General features: G+C 32.9%; 1 long non-coding RNA gene across 1 annotated transcript; it reads right to left on the bottom strand.

Moving 5' to 3' along the window:
* Positions 1–117: 117 nt before the first annotated feature.
* LOC143378099 (uncharacterized) lies at positions 118–19,746 on the bottom strand. The gene is made up of 3 exons (XR_013087502.1): positions 18,605–19,746; positions 16,161–18,274; positions 118–2,509 (listed from the first exon to the last, which is right to left on the bottom strand). It is a non-coding gene; the product is annotated as an uncharacterized LOC143378099 (long non-coding RNA).
* Between the last annotated feature and the right edge of the window lie 266 nt (positions 19,747–20,012).

Raw genomic sequence — 20,012 nt, 5'->3', positions numbered from 1 at the left:
CTCTATTTATTTTCCTATTTTTCTCTATTTATTTACCTCTTTGGTTTTCTCTAGTCATTTACCTATATTTTCTCTCATTTATTTTCCTATTTTTCTCTGTTTATTTACCTATTTTTCCTTTAATTTATTTACGTATTTTTTTATTCGCCTTTTTTTCTTTGATTTATGTAGCTATTTTTCTCTATTTATACACCTATTTTTTCTCTACCTAATTTACCTATTTTTCTGTATTTATTTCCCTATTTTTTCTCTATTTATTTACCTATTTTTTCTTTATTTATTTTCCAATTTTTTCTCTATTCATTTACTTTTTTTCTATTTATTTACCTCTTTCTTTCTCTAATTTATACACCTATATTTCCTCTATTTATTTACCTATTTTTTCTCTATATATTTACCTATTTTTTTATTCAACTTTTTTCCTTTGGTTTATTTACCTATTTTTCTCTATTTATACACCTATTTTTCCTCTACCTAATTTACCTATTTTTCTGTATTTATTTACCTATTTTTTCTCTATTTATTTACCTCTTTTGTTTTCTCTATTTATTTACCTATTTTTCTCTAGATAATTTACCTATTTTTTCTCTATTTATTTTCCTATTTTTCTCTATTTATTTACCTCTTTTGTTTTCTCTAGTCATTTACCTATATTTTCTCTCATTTATTTTCCTATTTTTCTCTGTTTATTTACCTATTTTTCCTTTAATTTATTTACGTATTTTTTTATTTACCTTTTTTTCTTTGATTTATGTAGCTATTTATCTATATTTATACACCTATTTTTTCTCTAGATAATTTACCTATTTTTTCTCTAATTTATTTACCTATTTTTTTCTTTAGTTTATTTACCTATTTTTTTATTTACCTTTTTTCTTTGATTTATTTAGCTATTTATCTCTATTCATACACCTATTTTTTCTCTAGATAATTTACCTATTTTTTCTCTATTTATTTTCCTATTTTTCTCTATTTATTTACCTCTTTTGTTTTCTCTATTTATTTACCTATTTTTCTCTAGTTATTTACCTATTTTTTCCTCTAATTCATTTACCTATTTTTTATTTACCTTTTTTCTTTGATTTATTTAGCTATTTATCTCTATTCATACACCTATTTTTTCTCTAGATAATTTACCTATTTTTTCTCTATTTATTTTCCTATTTTTCTCTATTTATTTACCTCTTTTGTTTTCTCTATTTATTTACCTATTTTTCTCTAGTTATTTAGCTATTTTTTCCTCTAATTCATTTACCTATTCTTTATTTACCTTTTTCTCTTTGATTTATTTAGCTATTTATCTCTATTTATACACCTATTTTTTCTCTAGATAATATACCTATTTTTTCTCTATTTATTTTCCTATTTTTCTCTATTTATTTACCTCTTTTGTTTTCTCTATTTATTTACCTATTTTTCTCTAGTTATTTACCTATTTTTTCCTCTAATTTATTTACCTATTTTTTTATTTACCTTTTTTTCTTTGATTTATTTAGCTATTTATCTCTATTTATACACCTATTTTTTCTCTAGATAATATACCTATTTTTCTCTATTTATTTTCCTATTTTTCTCTATTTATTTTCCTATTTTTCTCTATTTATTTACCTCTTTTGTTTTCTCTATTTATTTACCTATTTTTCTCTAGTTATTTACCAATTTTTTCCTCTAATTTATTTACCTATTTTTTTATTTACCTTTTTTTCTTTGATTTATTTAGCTATTTATCTCTATTTATACACCTATTTTTTCTCTATATAATTTACCTATTTTTCTCTATTTATTTTCCTATTTTTTCTCTATTTATTTACCTCTTTTGTTTTCTCTACTTATTTACCTATTTTTCTCTGTTTATTTATCTATTTTTCCCTATTTTATTTACCTATTTTTCTGTATTTAGTTACCAATTTTTTCTCTAGTTATTTACGCATTTTTCTTTCTCATTTATTTACCTATATTTTCCTCTAATTTCATTACATATTTTTTTATTTACCTTTTTTTCTTTGATTTATTTAGCTATTTATCTCTATTTATACACCTATTTTATCTTCAGATAATTTACCTATTTTTTCTCTATTTATTTTACTATTTTTTCTCTATTTGTTTACCTCTTTTGTTTTCTCTACATATTTACCTATTTTTCTCTGTTTATTTACCTATTTTTCCCTATTTTATTTACCTATTTTTTCTCTATTTATTTACCTCTTTTGTTTTCTCTATTTATTTACCTTTTTTCTCTAGTTGTTTACCTCTTTTTTCTGTATTTATTTACCTACTTTGTTTTCTCTACTTCATTACCTATTTTTCTCTATTTATTTGCCTATATTTTTCTCTAAATTATTTACCTATTTTTCACTATTTCTTTATCTATTTTTTTCTCTAATTTATTTACCTATGTTTTCTCTGTTTATTGACCTACTTTTTCTCTATTATATTTACCTACTTTTTCTCTATTTATTTACCTATTTTTCGCTAGTTATTTACCTATTTTTTTCTCTAATTTATTTACCTATTTTTTTATTTACCTTTTTTCCCTTGATTTATTTAGCTATTTTTCTCTATTTATACACCTACTTTTTCTCTAGTTTATTCACCTATTTTTATCTATTTATTTGCCTATTTTTTCTCTATTTTATTTACCTATTTTCTTATGTACTTATTTACCTCTTTTTCTCTATTTATTTATCTCTATTTCCTCTATTTATTTACCTATTTTTTCTCTATATATTTACCTATTTTTTTATTTAACTTTTTTCCTTTGGTTTATTTACCTATTTTTCTCTATTTATACACCTATTTTTTCTCTACCTAATTTACCTATTTTTCTGTATTTATTTACCTATTTTTTTCTCTATTTATTTACCTCTTTTGTTTTCTCTATTTATTTACCTCTTTTTCTCTAGATAATTTACCTATTTTTTCTCTATTTATTTACCTATTTTTTCTCTATTTATTTTCCAATTTTTTCTCTATTCATTTACTTTTTTCTATTTATTTACCTCTTTCTTTCTCTAATTTATACACCTATATTTTCTCTATTTATTTACCTATTTTTCTCTATTTATTTACCTATTGTTTCTCTAGTCATTTACCTATATTCTCTCTCATTTATTTTCCTATTTTTCTCTGTTTATTTACCTATTTTTCCTTTAATTTATTTACGTATTTTTTTATTTACCTTTTTTTCTTTGATTTATGTAGCTATTTATCTCTATTTATACACCTATTTTTTCTCTAGATAATTTACCTATTTTTTCTCTAATCTATTTGCCTATTTTTTTCTCTAGTTTATTTACCTATTTTTTTATTTACCTTTTTTTCTTTGATTTATTTAGCTATTTATCTCTATTTATACACCTATTTTTTCTCTAGATAATTTACCTATTTTTCTCTATTTATTTTCCTATTTTTCTCTATTTATTTACCTCTTTGGTTTTCTCTAGTCATTTACCTATATTTTCTCTCATTTATTTTCCTATTTTTCTCTGTTTATTTACCTATTTTTCCTTTAATTTATTTACGTATTTTTTTATTCGCCTTTTTTTCTTTGATTTATGTAGCTATTTATCTATATTTATACACCTATTTTTTCTCTAGATAATTTACCTATTTTTTCTCTAGTTTATTTACCTATTTTTTTCTCTAGTTTATTTACCTATTTTTTTATTTACCTTTTTTCTTTGATTTATTTAGCTATTTATCTCTATTCATACACCTATTTTTTCTCTAGATAATTTACCTATTTTTTCTCTATTTATTTTCCTATTTTTCTCTATTTATTTACCTCTTTTGTTTTCTCTATTTATTTACCTATTTTTCTCTAGTTATTTACCTATTTTTTCCTCTAATTCATTTACCTATTTTTTATTTACCTTTTTTTCTTTGATTTATTTAGCTATTTATCTCTATTTATACTGTCACGTCCCGGGTGAGGTCTTTTGGGAACGATGACATTAGGAAAGGAGAAAGACAGGCGCGAATCTAAAATCCAGCACTCTGAGATTTTGGGGGGAAGACCAGGCGCGAATATTAAATCCGTCACACTGAGGGTTTGGAAGGAATTCAGGCGCGAATCTATAATCCAGCACACTGAGGGTTTGAAAGGAATTCAGGCGCGAATCTATAATCCAGCACACTGAGGGTTTGGAAGGAGAGGAACGTCAGGCGCGAATCTTGAATCCAGCACACTGAGGGTTTTGAAGGAGAGGAACGTCAGGCGCGAATCTTGAATCCAGCACACTGAGGATTTTGAAGGAATTCAGGCGCGAATCTATAATCCAGCACACTAATCGTTTTACAGGGAGGAACGCCAGGCGCGAATCTATAATCCAGCACACTAGTCGACCAGGGAAGTTTAAAGGCTAGAGCGTATTTGGGGAACACCCGTTAGCACTTTGTTTTGGTTTACGTAATATCAGATTTACCGTTGCATAGGCACAAAAAGTTTCCTCGTAATATTTCTTGAGAAATTCGTCTATACGTGCAGCTATGCAAGGGAATGTTAGTAAACACTGTCACTGTTCTCTAGTTCGCGATCCGCGATCAGCTGTTTCGCCGACTCGTTGGTTTGTATCTTAGCACGTTCGTAACTAATGGTTGAACACAAACAACTTGAAGCAAGATTTTAAACAAAGCGATTTATTAACTTCGTTAATCGGTTATTATAATCGTGCGAGGGGCTTTTAGCATTGGCACAATATTTGTAATATGGTTATAACATTTAATATATATATATGGACATGAGATACAATATAAGTCGTTTAATAATGATCGTTAATAATAATAATATGATAAGATTGCGATAAGCAGTTATAATAGAATAGTAAGATTGCGATAAGCAGTTATAAACAAAATAATAGAATAGTAAGATTGCGATAAGCAGTTATAAACGAAATAATTGAATAGTAAGATTGCGATAAGCAGTTATAAACAAAATAATAGAATAGTATGGTATGGTGGTGATATGCACAATAATATTAAGTAATATAAATGGCTTACGGTGATCGTCGAACACTGAGTTTAATATTAACACTTTTAAGATATACTTTTCAAGAAAGCCTTCTACCGAAGAGGTTTCTGTCGAAGAAAGAGGACTCGGCCTGTCAGGACCTCATATTTATGTACTTTCACAGGAGTATTGTGGGGTACGCGCGGTAAAGACCTTGACACATTTCGGTTTAAGACGCAGTAGGACTTCCGGGGTTTTTACAAACGGTACGTCTATTAATAGACGTATTTATGTCACGTACGCCAAATATACGTCGCAATTAGGTTTCTGGGGTTTTTATGACTGCGAAAAGAGATACTCAACTCATCGAATGGATTTCGGGTGTTTTACGGGAAAGGGGTTATTAGAGTGGCTTGGACTTCATGAGTCGTAAAGAGGGGGTTGAGACTTGGTCTCGATTTAAGAGGGATTTGTAATGAGGGACTTGTTTGAATTTGTTTTTGGAGGGAATGATTCGTGCCTTGTAAGACGAATAGGCGAAGAGGGTTTTGAAACGATCATCTCGTGATGGGGACCGCTAAGGTACATCAGCGAGGTGGAGGTTTGTATTGATCATCCTGTGTTGTTGACCGCTAAGGTGCAACATCAAGCTGATCGGTGATTGAGGAGATGGGGTAGGAGTTGAGTTTGATAGACTTTAGTGGAGTGATTTTGAGGTTTACTAGTGGAATTGGGAATAGGAAACGCGCGAAAAATCGTGGGACGTTACACCTCCCCCCTTATATGAAGAAATGTGTACATTTCTTAACATAGGGTTAGGGTGTCTTGAAATGCGGAGGAAAAGAAAAATAAAATAAAATGTACCGTTTTGGAAAAAATAAAAATAAAATGGTTTGGAAATAATAAAATAAAATAAAATATATAGTGTTTTTAGCAAATAACGAAAAATAAAAATAAAAATGTTTGGCCTATTTGGCGAGGAAAAAAAAAACAAAAAAAGGAAAAACATTTATATAATAAGATTAAAAATAAAGAATATGTATGTATATGTACTTAAAATCTACTGGTGAGGGAACTATTTACAGGGGAAGGATAGGATTAAGGTTTAATAGGGGGAATATGGATCGGGAATTGGGAAGAGGAATTCGGAGTGGTCCAGGACGTAAGTGAGGTTATTATCTCCCTGACAGAGATAAGCGAACCACGCTAGATCCTCGGGCGTCAGCTCTATGGTATCAGGTAACCTGATGGCTGACCCCGTGTCCAGGATTTCCACTACGCCTGGCCAAGGAGGGATTGAGGAAGGAAGTGGGATTTCTGGGTTTTGGGACTGGGAGTGGTAAGGAGAGGGTGGAGGACCGGCGAGTACCTCTCTGTTTCCTGCATGAGGGGGGCTAGGGGGCGGTGGAGTGACGGCCTCTTGAAATGAGTGGAGGTCGTCCATCGTCCTGGGGGGGGGGGGAGTCGTCTATCGTAATTGTCTCTGTTGTGGACGCTGCCTCCCTGATGACGATGTTCGACGTCACCTTCGGGAGAAGATGTGAGGCGCTCCCTTCCTCCTTCATGGCCCTCTGGCGCAGCCACTGTATATGGGAGAGCTTTCTTTTGAGGCCTCCCCCATGGGTCCTAGGCCCACTGGGTTTATGGGCCCTTTTATGAGGCATGGTGCGATCTAAGAAACGAGGTGATTTAATGTTCTTTTCTCTATAATTTATGATTAGGGTCAACCGGGGTTTTCGCGTATTTGACCAAGACGCGCCTTATTCGCGTGTATAATTTTTGTTTTCCCTTTCCATGATATTTTTAAATTCTGAAAGGGGATTACCTCTAATATCGTGTGAGGGCCAGAGTATTGATCTCCGAATTTTCCCTTTCGGGGTTCTATTAATACGAAAATCGAGTCGCCCGGTTTAAAGGTCTTCTCGCTTATGTGTCTATCGTAGTACTTTTTATAACGGAGTTTTGATTGATTTAACTTTTCTGCTGCAGCGGTTTGCAGTTCTTGCATCCTTATGTTTAATTTCGAGAGGTATTGACTATAAGTTTCATTTTCAAAGTCTTCGGGCATTCTTTTCCGACTGGGTACCCGGGCTATTTTACCGAACACTAATTCATGTGGAGTGTATCCAGTGCCCTCGTGGACGCTGGTATTATAAGAGAACGCGGCCATGTCGGTCCATTCGTCCCAGTCACTGTATCTACCGATAAACATTTTCAAATATTCTGTTAGGACAAGGTGCGATCGCTCTAGAGAGCCGTTAGTCTGTGGGTGAAAAGCTGTGGTTCGAAATTGTTCAATTTTAAATTTTTGCGCGATAGTTTTCATGAGTTTACCAGTAAAATTAGCTCCTTGGTCAGTGAGGATGGCTCTGGGAGCTCCGAATTGACAGATAAACTTTCTTATAAATGCATCTGCAATTTTTTCCGACGTCGATTGTTTGAGTGGTTCACACACGAAATATTTAGTTAATAAATCTTGCATGGTTAATATGTAGGTATTTCCTTCTCTCGTGGTGGGTAACGGTCCTACTATATCTAAGGCTATTTTATCAAAGGCGCGTCCAGGCGTGTCTGTAAGGATCATTGGTTGCCTGGTTTTAACACGAACGAGTTTCTTCCGCATACAGTCTTCGCATTTTCGAATATAATCTTCAACGGCTTTCTTCATTCCTTTCCAGAAATAGTGGTGTCTAATTCGGTTATAGGTTTTTGTTACTCCTTTATGTCCAGCTAATGCAGACGCGTGATTTTCCGTAATAATGCTTTGTCTCTTTGATTCTTCGGGGATCTGAACTATTTGTAGGCATATTGTGACCTCGATGTCTTCCTCGTCGACGGTTTCGAGAATGTCCATAATAATATCTTGCCAACTTAGCTGATCAATGTTTGTCGTTTTGGCAATACTGAATGAATATATAGTTAACTCATGTACTACATCCCTAAGAGAAGAAAGGGCTGTTCTCCAATTTGTCGTGGTTAGGGGAATATTTTGTGTTTCCTTGATAACTAACCCTACGAGAATTTGTCCCTTTTTATATGACACATGAGCCCTGCCCAGAGTGAGTTCGTTTGCTATTGTCAGTTCTCCTGCTTCTTGTAACTGTTTAGCTCCTTCGTCGCAAGGTTTCCCATCGGCACTCAAAAGGAAGACGAGCGTTTCTTTACGTAGGGACAATGGGTCGCGACTGATGGACGGTACTATTCTGATTTCTCGGTCTGGGTCAGCTTCGTATTCTGCATCATGGGATTTGTCTTGCTCAATTATTGATAAATCCGAGACGGATGTTGACTCGTCTGATATGTTCGATTCCACTTCGGAATCGGGATCCGATTGTATCTGGGGAACTGGGGACTGCGGAGGCGAAATATGTTCGTAAGGGGTGGTTATTTGTTCCCCTTCATTTTCCTGATTCTCTTCTTCGACGCTACTCATTGGTTCTGATAAATTTTCTTTTGTGGATTCTACTGCAGATGTTGGACCTTTTCGTACCTTCCGGTGAGGCTGCATCCGCGTAGGTTTCGTCCTTAGATGGGGTTTATTTGTGGGTTCTGAAGCAGAGGTGGATGGTCGGGAACCCCGAGGTCTTCCAGGACCTCGTGTAGGTGGGGTTTTAGTTTCCTTAGTAGTCCGAGGTTTTTTGGTATCTGGTGTGGGCCAGTCCACCCAGTCTTCGTCGGCTTCTTCTCGTGGCCGTATTGGGCATGCCTCCACTGTAGGGGGATTACGAGATAGAGCGTCGGCAAGTTTGTTGCTTTTCCCCGGTTGGTATCGAATTTCGTATTCATACTCAGCTAATTTTAAACGCCACCTAACGAGGCGTGACGTTGGGTCTTTTACTCTATGTAACCAGATTAGTGGTTGATGGTCGGTAAATAAAATAAATTTCCTTCCGTATAGATAAGGTCGGAAGTGCCTAACGCAATATACGATGGCTAAAAGTTCCTTCTCTATGGTTGCGTAATTTATTTCTGCTTTATTTAGGAGGCGAGAGGCGTAAGCGATCGGTAACTCTTTTCCATCTATAGTCTGACTCAATATCCCTCCTATAGCGTAGTCAGAAGCATCTGTAGTGACGTGAAATTCCAGGTCAAAATTCGGGTATTGCAGGATAGGTTCTTTCTGCAATGCTAGTCTTAAGTGGTCAAAAGCCGTTTTCTGGGACGGTCCCCACTCAAATATTGTGTCTTTCTTCAATAGTTGGGTTAACGGACGAGCTATTTTAGAAAAGTCTGGGATAAATTTCCTATAATATCCGGTTAAACCAAGGAATTGTTTGATTCCTTTAGGTGTATTTGGTGCCGGGTAGTTTCGGACGGCTTCAATTTTTCCTGGATCAGGTTTTACTCCTTGTTCTGTAATTATGTGACCCAAATATGCGACTTCTTTGTGTAGAAATTTACATTTCGAAGGCTGAAGTTTAAGATTCGCCTCTCTTAGGCGTTGAGCAAGTTTTTTAAATTTTATTAAATGTTCTGTAAGGGAACTCGCGTAAAGGACAATATCGTCCAGATATACGAACATTTCTGTGCCTTGGAGTCCCGTGAGCGTGTGATCCATTAAACGTTGGAAGGTAGCTGGTGCATTACAAAGTCCAAATGGCATTCTAACAAACTCATAATGTCCATGAGGTGTAGAAAAGGCCGTTTTAGGCGCATCTTCCGGTTTCATAGGGATTTGGTGAAATCCGGAAGCTAGGTCGAATACGGAAAAGTATTTTGCTCCTCCTAATTGGTCTAGTATTTCGTTAATGTTTGGAAGTGGGTATGCGTCAGGAACGGTTTTTCCGTTTAAATCCCTGAAGTCAATTACCATTCTCCACAAGAGTTCCCCATTGGGTCCTGGTTTTTTAGAGACGATCCAAATAGGTGAATTATAGGGTGATAATGACGGTTTTATAATGTCGTTAGTTAGTAAATTCTTTATTTGCTTGTCTATTTCCTTCTTATGTACAGGAGGGAAGCGATATTGTTTAGTATTTACTGGCACTGGGTCCATTGTCTGGATCCCATGCTGGATAGCGTTTGTGTGGCCTAACTTCTCATCTGGTAGATGGAAGAGGTCATGGTATTTATATAAAATTCTTTGGACATGAAGTTTTTCCTCCGGATTCATGTGTTCCGTTGAAATTAGTTTGAGCACTCGTTCCATTCTTGTTGCGGTTTGTTCAGAAATTATCGATATTTCCTCACCCGACGCCATAGTAAGAGACTCCTGGAATTCTAGGGGAAGGGTTGTTTCGGCATAATGCCCTGGGGATGAGAGCGAGTGTACCTTCGCGGGTACCTCTGAATGATGGATCGACGGATCCTGGGGAAAGAGGGGCTTGAATTTTGTTAGGGTTGGAATAGGATTGACGCGTTTAGACGTCTTAGTCTCTTTCGGTCGTCTTTGTTTGGGTTCTGGAATTACAATTTCAAATTCTTCCAATTCAACAGTAGGTACAGTGATCGTCGTGTCCATTTCATTAGAATTTATAATTTGTAGGTACGCTTTGCCGTCCTTATTACGGACGAGGGCATTACCTGCATGAATACCAGTGCCTAAATCTAATCTAGGCAAATATCCTTCCTTTACGTCTGAATTTGATATGTTTACGAAGCAAACTGTTTTCGATCTAGCGGGTAGCACGAGTTGATCCTTATTTACGAACGGGATGGAGTTTCCTTCGAACTCCAACTGTTTCTTCGAGTAATGTATTGAAGCATTTTGTTTTATAAAGAATTCGGTGCCTAATATTCCTTGTGGTTTGATTGGGAAGTCGTTTTCGACTACGTGGAATGTGACATCGTTGCCCAATAGAGTTATGTTTACTGTCCCAAGGGTGAAGACGAGGTCTTTAGCGATGCCTCTTAATTGCACCTGTTTATTGATATCTATGTTTTGTGGTTGTTTTATTGTGTGAATTTTCAACAAATTCACTTCGGACCCAGTATCAATCATTAACTCTGGTGCTACTTCAAAATCCGGGGACTGAATAACTACGGACGGGGCTTCGTCGACGGCATTTAACCATGCGGTAGCGATTCTTGTTCTGGTATTCCCGATTCCGCTCGTATTGTCATTGGACGCGCTCCTGCTTGGCCCGTTCCACGGTACGCGTCCGCTGTTGACCGTAGGGGCAGAGCGTTTCCCGAATCCCGTTCCTGGAAGGTTCCAGGGCTTCTCTCATTGCGATTAAATAAGCGTTTCCTACATTCAGAGATTAAATGTCCGGGCTTTTTACAATATGCGCAAATACGTAATTCCGTAGGCCTTGAAGGAGGAGGTCGGTTTTTGTCCCAGTAAGGGACCAAAGGGTTTGGCGCCTGATTATCGTATCCCGCAATGCGGTTTTGGGAATATCGCTCTGTCGATTGGGAGGTTATTTTTTGATTATTCCTGCAGGACAATGCGTCGTGTCCCGTCTTATTACAAACTTGACATATGATTTTTGGAGTCTTTTGTTCGGAAAATCTCTGGCGGTCTCGATCAATTTTCTTGTCTACGAGTACAGCTAGCTCGAAAGCTTCATCGAGCGTGTCGAAATCATGTTGTTGTAATCTTGTTCGTATATGGGGGGGAAGTCCATCCACAAATGAATCCAACGTCAAACGGTCTAGGTCCTCGGGATGATTCCGTGCAAAGTCGCGATAATAATCCCTATCCTCTTCCAAAATAGCGAATCGGAGATCCTTAACGCGCGAGATGTACTCTAGTACGTGTTCATTTGTTCCTTTGATAATATTTGCTAATTCTCCTCGATAGTGATCTGACGTTTTCGCGGGGGAGAATGTACGTTTTAGTTGTTTCATTAAGTCATTTACTGAGTCGAAGACCCTATCCTCAACAGCCAAGCAGGCGTGGTCTTGCAGTTTATTGCGCAACAACCTCGCCAGCTGGGGTTCAGCCTCCGGGGGAACCAGAGCTTTAGCCCTATTGCAGGCTCTAGCGAATTGCAAAACAGACATATTGTGACCGTTAAATTTTGGGACTGTTTCTATAGCGTCCTTTAATTTGATCTGGGGCAATGGATCCTGGTCCGGAATATTATTACTATTCAATGCCTCAGGAGTTTTATTGTAATTTAGCACCGGTTTTGTATCGAAACGGGAGGAACCCGGTGTAGCAAAGTTATTCGCAATTGGCGGGGGTGCAAGAAGTTTTTTCATCATTGCTTCGATATTCTGTATTTTATCGGAAAGACCTTTAAGCGTGGGTTCGGGCGGTCCGATGCCTTCGCCCGTATACGTTTTAGTTTCGGAATTTACCGCAAATCTCATGTGCAAATTGTCGATTTCGGCTCGTTTCTCACGTAATTTTTGTAATTGTTCCATTATTTCGGCGGTGGCGTTTTCTATAGCGCTATTGAAAGGCTCCGCGTCTTGGTCTAGCACGCGGAGGTTGTCGGTATCACCGGATTCGGACATTTTTAAACTCGGTAAATTTTATTATTTTAGGGTGATTTAAGAGGTTTCCTATGTTTAAGCGTCCGGCAGCAGCTACTCAAAATCTATGATATTCTCTACCCGGGTAGTTTATATCGAACCTGTTATAATTTTTATTTATTTGACGTAAATGCTCTGTGCACGCGGCACGACTGCTAATAGGCCGTACTTTGAACAGAAGGTTTTTGCAACGAGGGCACTCAGGGAATATATCGTTAGGTTAGTGGTAGTGCACTTGATATATCTCGTCTACCTCTACCCGATTTGAATTAAAGCAATTTAGGCAAATTTTTCCGCCTTCCGTGGTCGTAGCTGCTCCTCCCGAAACACAAATCAGTTTATTTGAGTCTGACAAAACGCCCCGCAGCCTGCGGCTTGGGAAATATAATGTATTTTGACTTTGGCGTGAATCGCACATGTTAGTTATCAATGTCTTATGTTGCGTCAGGCAGTTTGTTTAAATTTCGTGGTAAAAGGATATTAGTGATTCAGTTTCTGTTTGAAAGGAAGTACCACTGTGTACACTCGACACAATTGGTTGCGGGACGCGTTTGATATATCACGCTATTGCACCTTAGGCAATTAGGGAATGTATAGGGTGTTTGGCAGTAGTGAATTTGATACTCTGTCACCGTTTCTGTTGGTACTAGTCGGGAGCAATGTAAGCAAATTTCGTCGCCTTCGTCGTTTGTTACTATGGTCCTGGAAACACAGACCATCCACTGTATAGATGCCGTCAAATTTTGTAATTGGCGGCTCCTGTAGGCTGGTTTCCACGGACTAACGTATTCTGTATACATGCTAAATAGGCAATTGTGGGTACCGTATGTTAGGGAATTTATTCCTATTAACAGTTGACGGATCCCACCGCTGTCACCAAAATTATGTCACGTCCCGGGTGAGGTCTTTTGGGAACGATGACATTAGGAAAGGAGAAAGACAAGCGCGAATCTAAAATCCAGCACTCTGAGATTTTGGGGGGAAGACCAGGCGCGAATATTAAATCCGTCACACTGAGGGTTTGGAAGGAACTTAGGCGCGAATCTTGAATCCAGCACACTGAGGGTTTGAAAGGAATTCAGGCGCGAATCTATAATCCAGCACACTGAGGGTTTGAAAGGAATTCAGGCGCGAATCTATAATCCAGCACACTGAGGGTTTGGAAGGAGAGGAACGTCAGGCGCGAATCTTGAATCCAGCACACTGAGGGTTTTGAAGGAGAGGAACGTCAGGCGCGAATCTTGAATCCAGCACACTGAGGATTTTGAAGGAATTCAGGCGCGAATCTATAATCCAGCACACTAATCGTTTTACAGGGAGGAACGCCAGGCGCGAATCTATAATCCAGCACACTAGTCGACCAGGGAAGTTTAAAGGCTAGAGCGTATTTGGGGAACACCCGTTAGCACTTTGTTTTGGTTTACGTAATATCAGATTTACCGTTGCATAGGCACAAAAAGTTTCCTCGTAATATTTCTTGAGAAATTCGTCTATACGTGCAGCTATGCAAGGGAATGTTAGTAAACACTGTCACTGTTCTCTAGTTCGCGATCCGCGATCAGCTGTTTCGCCGACTCGTTGGTTTGTATCTTAGCACGTTCGTAACTAATGGTTGAACACAAACAACTTGAAGCAAGATTTTAAACAAAGCGATTTATTAACTTCGTTAATCGGTTATTATAATCGTGCGAGGGGCTTTTAGCATTGGCACAATATTTGTAATATGGTTATAACATTTAATATATATATATGGACATGAGATACAATATAAGTCGTTTAATAATGATCGTTAATAATAATAATATGATAAGATTGCGATAAGCAGTTATAATAGAATAGTAAGATTGCGATAAGCAGTTATAAACAAAATAATAGAATAGTAAGATTGCGATAAGCAGTTATAAACGAAATAATTGAATAGTAAGATTGCGATAAGCAGTTATAAACAAAATAATAGAATAGTATGGTATGGTGGTGATATGCACAATAATATTAAGTAATATAAATGGCTTACGGTGATCGTCGAACACTGAGTTTAATATTAACACTTTTAAGATATACTTTTCAAGAAAGCCTTCTACCGAAGAGGTTTCTGTCGAAGAAAGAGGACTCGGCCTGTCAGGACCTCATATTTATGTACTTTCACAGGAGTATTGTGGGGTACGCGCGGTAAAGACCTTGACACATTTCGGTTTAAGACGCAGTAGGACTTCCGGGGTTTTTACAAACGGTACGTCTATTAATAGACGTATTTATGTCACGTACGCCAAATATACGTCGCAATTAGGTTTCTGGGGTTTTTATGACTGCGAAAAGAGATACTCAACTCATCGAATGGATTTCGGGTGTTTTACGGGAAAGGGGTTATTAGAGTGGCTTGGACTTCATGAGTCGTAAAGAGGGGGTTGAGACTTGGTCTCGATTTAAGAGGGATTTGTAATGAGGGACTTGTTTGAATTTGTTTTTGGAGGGAATGATTCGTGCCTTGTAAGACGAATAGGCGAAGAGGGTTTTGAAACGATCATCTCGTGATGGGGACCGCTAAGGTACATCAGCGAGGTGGAGGTTTGTATTGATCATCCTGTGTTGTTGACCGCTAAGGTGCAACATCAAGCTGATCGGTGATTGAGGAGATGGGGTAGGAGTTGAGATTGATAGACTTTAGTGGAGTGATTTTGAGGTTTACTAGTGGAATTGGGAATAGGAAACGCGCGAAAAATCGTGGGACGTTACAATACACCTATTTTTTCTCTAGATAATATACCTATTTTTTCTCTATTTATTTTCCTATTTTTCTCTATTTATTTACCTCTTTTGTTTTCTCTATTTATTTACCTATTTTTCTCTAGTTATTTACGTATTTTTTCCTCTAATTTATTTACCTATTTTTTTATTTACCTTTTTTTCTTTGATTTATTTAGCTATTTATCTCTATTTATACACCTATTTTTTCTCTATATAATTTACCTATTTTTCTCTATTTATTTTCCTATTTTTTCTTTATTTATTTACCTCTTTTGTTTTCTCTACTTATTTACCTATTTTTCTCTGTTTATTTACCTATTTTTCCCTATTTTATTTACCTATTTTTCTCTATTTATTTACCTATTTTTCTCTATTTAGTTACCAATTTTTTCTCTAGTTATTTACACATTTTTCTTTCTCATTTATTTACCTATATTTTTCTCTAATTTCATTACATATTTTTTTATTTACCTTTGTTTCTTTGATTTATTTAGCTATTTATCTCTATTTATACACCTATTTTATCTCCAGATAATTTACCTATTTTTTCTCTATTTATTTTACTATTTTTTCTCTATTTGTTTACCTCTTTTGTTTTCTCTACTTATTTACCTATTTTCCTCTAATTTCTTTACCTATTTTTTATTTACCTTTTTTTCCTTGATTTATTTAGCAATTTTTCCCTATTTTATTTACCTATTTTTCTCTATTTATTTACCTATTTTTCTCTATTTTATTTACCTATTTTTCTCTGTTTATTTACCTATTTTTCCCTATTTTATTTACCTATTTTTCTCTATTTATTTACCTCTTTTGTTTTCTCTATTTATTTACCTTTATTCTCTAGTTGTCTACCTCTTTTTTCTGTATTTATTTACCTACTTTGTTTTCTCTACTTCATTACCTATTTTTCTCTATTTATTTGCCTATTTTTTTCTCTAAATTATTTACCTATTTTTCTCTATTTATTTACCTATTTTCTGTTCTTATTTACCTATTTTTTCGCTAGTTATTTACCTATTTTTTTCTCTCATTTATTTACCTATTTTTTCTCTGTTTAGTTACCCATTTTTTCCTCTAATTTATTTACCTATTTTTTTATTTACCTTTTTTCCCTTGATTTATTTAGCTATTTTTCTCTATTTATACACCTACTTTTTCTCTAGTTTATTTACCTATTTTTATCTATTTATTTGCCTATTTTTTCTCTATTTTGTTTACCTATTTTCTTATGTACTTATTTACCTCTTTTTCTCTATTTATTTACCTCTATTTCCTCTATTTATTTACCTATTTTTCTCTATATATTTACCTATTTTTTTCTCTCATTTATTTACGTATTTTTTCTCTGTTTATTTACCTATTTTTTCCTCTAATTTATTTACCTATTTTTTTATTTAACTTTTTCTCTTTGGTTTATTTACCTATTTTTCTCTATTTATTTACCTATTTTTTCTCTAGATATTTACCTATTTTTTCTCTCATTTATTTACCTATTTTTTCTCTGTTTATTTACCTATTTTTTCCTTTAATTTCTTTACCTATTGTTTTATTTACCTTTTTTCTTTGATTTATTTAGCTATTTATCTATATTTATACACCTATTTTTTCTCTAGATAATTTACCTATTTTTCTCTATTTATTTACCTATTGTTTCTCTAGTCATTTACCTATATTTTCTCTCATTTATTTTCACATTTTTCTCTGTTTATTTACCTATTTTTCCTATAATTTATTTACGTATTTTTTTATTTACCTTTTTTCCTTTGATTTATGTAGCTATTTATCTAAATTTATACACCTATTTTTTCTCTAGATAATTTACCTATTTTTTCTCGAATTTATTTACCTATTTTTTTCTCTAGTTTATATACCTATTTTTTATTTACCTTTTTTTCTTTGATTTATTTAGCTATTTATCTCTATTTATACACCAATTTTTTCTCTAGATAATTTACCTATTTTTTCTCTATTTATTTTCCTATTTTTCTCTATTTATTTACCTCTTTTGTTTTCTCTACATATTTACCTATTTTTCTCTGTTTATTTACCTATTTTTCCCTATTTTATTTACCTATTTTTTCTCTATTTATTTACCTCTTTTGTTTTCTCTATTTATTTACCTTTTTTCTCTAGTTGTTTACCTCTTTTTTCTGTATTTATTTACCTACTTTGTTTTCTCTACTTCATTACCTATTTTTCTCTATTTATTTGCCTATATTTTTCTCTAAATTATTTACCTATTTTTCACTATTTCTTTATCTATTTTTTTCTCTAATTTATTTACCTATGTTTTTTCTGTTTATTTACCTACTTTTTCTCTATTATATTTACCTACTTTTTCTCTATTTATTTACCTATTTTTCGCTAGTTATTTACCTATTTTTTTCTCTAATTTATTTACCTATTTTTTTATTTACTTTTTTCCCTTGATTTATTTAGCTATTTTTCTCTATTTATACACCTACTTTTTCTCTAGTTTATTTACCTATTTTTATCTATTTATTTGCCTATTTTTTCTCTATTTTATTTACCTATTTTCTTATGTACTTATTTACCTCTTTTTCTCTATTTATTTACCTCTATTTCCTCTATTTATTTACCTATTTTTTCTCTATATATTTACCTATTTTTTTATTTAACTTTTTTCCTTTGGTTTATTTACCTATTTTTCTCTATTTATACACCTATTTTTTCTCTACCTAATTTACCTATTTTTCTCTATTTATTTTCCTATTTTTCTCTATTTATTTACCTCTTTTGTTTTCTCTACATATTTACCTATTTTTCTCTGTTTATTTACCTATTTTTCCCTATTTTATTTACCTATTTTTTCTCTATTTATTTACCTCTTTTGTTTTCTCTATTTATTTACCTTTTTTCTCTAGTTGTTTACCTCTTTTTTCTGTATTTATTTACCTACTTTGTTTTCTCTACTTCATTACCTATTTTTCTCTATTTATTTGCCTATATTTTTCTCTAAATTATTTACCTATTTTTCACTATTTCTTTATCTATTTTTTTCTCTAATTTATTTACCTATGTTTTTTCTGTTTATTTACCTACTTTTTCTCTATTATATTTACCTACTTTTTCTCTATTTATTTACCTATTTTTCGCTAGTTATTTACCTATTTTTTTCTCTAATTTATTTACCTATTTTTTTATTTACTTTTTTCCCTTGATTTATTTAGCTATTTTTCTCTATTTATACACCTACTTTTTCTCTAGTTTATTTACCTATTTTTATCTATTTATTTGCCTATTTTTTCTCTATTTTATTTACCTATTTTCTTATGTACTTATTTACCTCTTTTTCTCTATTTATTTACCTCTATTTCCTCTATTTATTTACCTATTTTTTCTCTATATATTTACCTATTTTTTTATTTAACTTTTTCTCTTTGGTTTATTTACCTATTTTTCTCTATTTATTTACCTATTTTTTCTCTAGATATTTACCTATTTTTTCTCTCATTTATTTACCTATTTTTTCTCTGTTTATTTACCTATTTTTTCCTTTAATTTCTTTACCTATTGTTTTATTTACCTTTTTTCTTTGATTTATTTAGCTATTTATCTATATTTATACACCTATTTTTTCTCTAGATAATTTACCTATTTTTCTCTATTTATTTACCTATTGTTTCTCTAGTCATTTACCTATATTCTCTCTCATTTATTTTCCTATTTTTCTCTGTTTATTTACCTATTTTTCCTTTAATTTATTTACGTATTTTTTTATTTACCTTTTTTTCTTTGATTTATGTAGCTATTTATCTCTATTTATACACCTATTTTTTCTCTAGATAATTTACCTATTTTTTCTTTAATCTATTTGCCTATTTTTTTCTCTAGTTTATTTACCTATTTTTTTATTTTCCTTTTTTTCTTTGATTTATTTAGCTATTTATCTCTATTTATATACCTATTTTTTCTCTAGATAATTTACCTATATTTTCTCTATTTATTTACCTCTTTTGTTTTCTCTATTTATTTACCTATTTTTCTCTAGATAATTTACCTATTTTTTCTCTATTTATTTACCTATTTTTTCTCTATTTATTTTCCAATTTTTTCTCTATTCATTTACTTTTTTCTATTTATTTACCTCTTTCTTTCTCTAATTTATACACCTATACTTTCTCTATTTATTTACCTATTGTTTCTCTAGTCATTTACCTATATTCTCTCTCATTTATTTTCCTATTTTTCTCTGTTTATTTACCTATTTTTCCTTTAATTTATTTACGTATTTTTTTATTTACCTTTTTTTCTTTGATTTATGTAGCTATTTATCTCTATTTATACACCTATTTTTTCTCTAGATAATTTACCTATTTTTTCTTTAATCTATTTGCCTATTTTTTTCTCTAGTTTATTTACCTATTTTTTTATTTTCCTTTTTTTCTTTGATTTATTTAGCTATTTATCTCTATTTATACACCTATTTTTTCTCTAGATAATTTACCTATATTTTCTCTATTTATTTACCTATTTTTCTCTATTTATTTACCTATTGTTTCTCTAGTCTTTTACCTATATTTTCTCTCATTTATTTTCCTATTTTTCTCTGTTTATTTACCTATTTTTCCTTTAATTTATTTACGTATTTTTTTATTTACCTTTTATCCTTTGATTTATGTAGCTATTTATCTATATTTATACACCTATTTTTTCTCTAGATAATTTACCTATTTTTTCTCTAATTTATTTACCTATTTTTTTCTCTAGTTTATATACCTATTTTTTATTTACCTTTTTTTCTTTGATTTATTTAGCTATTTATCTCTATTTATACACCAATTTTTTCTCTAGATAATTTACCTATTTTTTCTCTATTTATTTTCCTATTTTTCTCTATTTATTTACCTCTTTTGTTTTCTCTACATAT

The sequence above is a fragment of the Andrena cerasifolii genome, unplaced genomic scaffold, assembly GCF_050908995.1.
Source record: "Andrena cerasifolii isolate SP2316 unplaced genomic scaffold, iyAndCera1_principal scaffold0256, whole genome shotgun sequence".
Classification (NCBI taxonomy): Eukaryota; Metazoa; Arthropoda; class Insecta; order Hymenoptera; family Andrenidae; genus Andrena; species Andrena cerasifolii.
The sequence above is the reverse complement of the archived record's forward strand: the minus strand, read 5'-3'. Positions and strand labels throughout refer to the sequence as shown.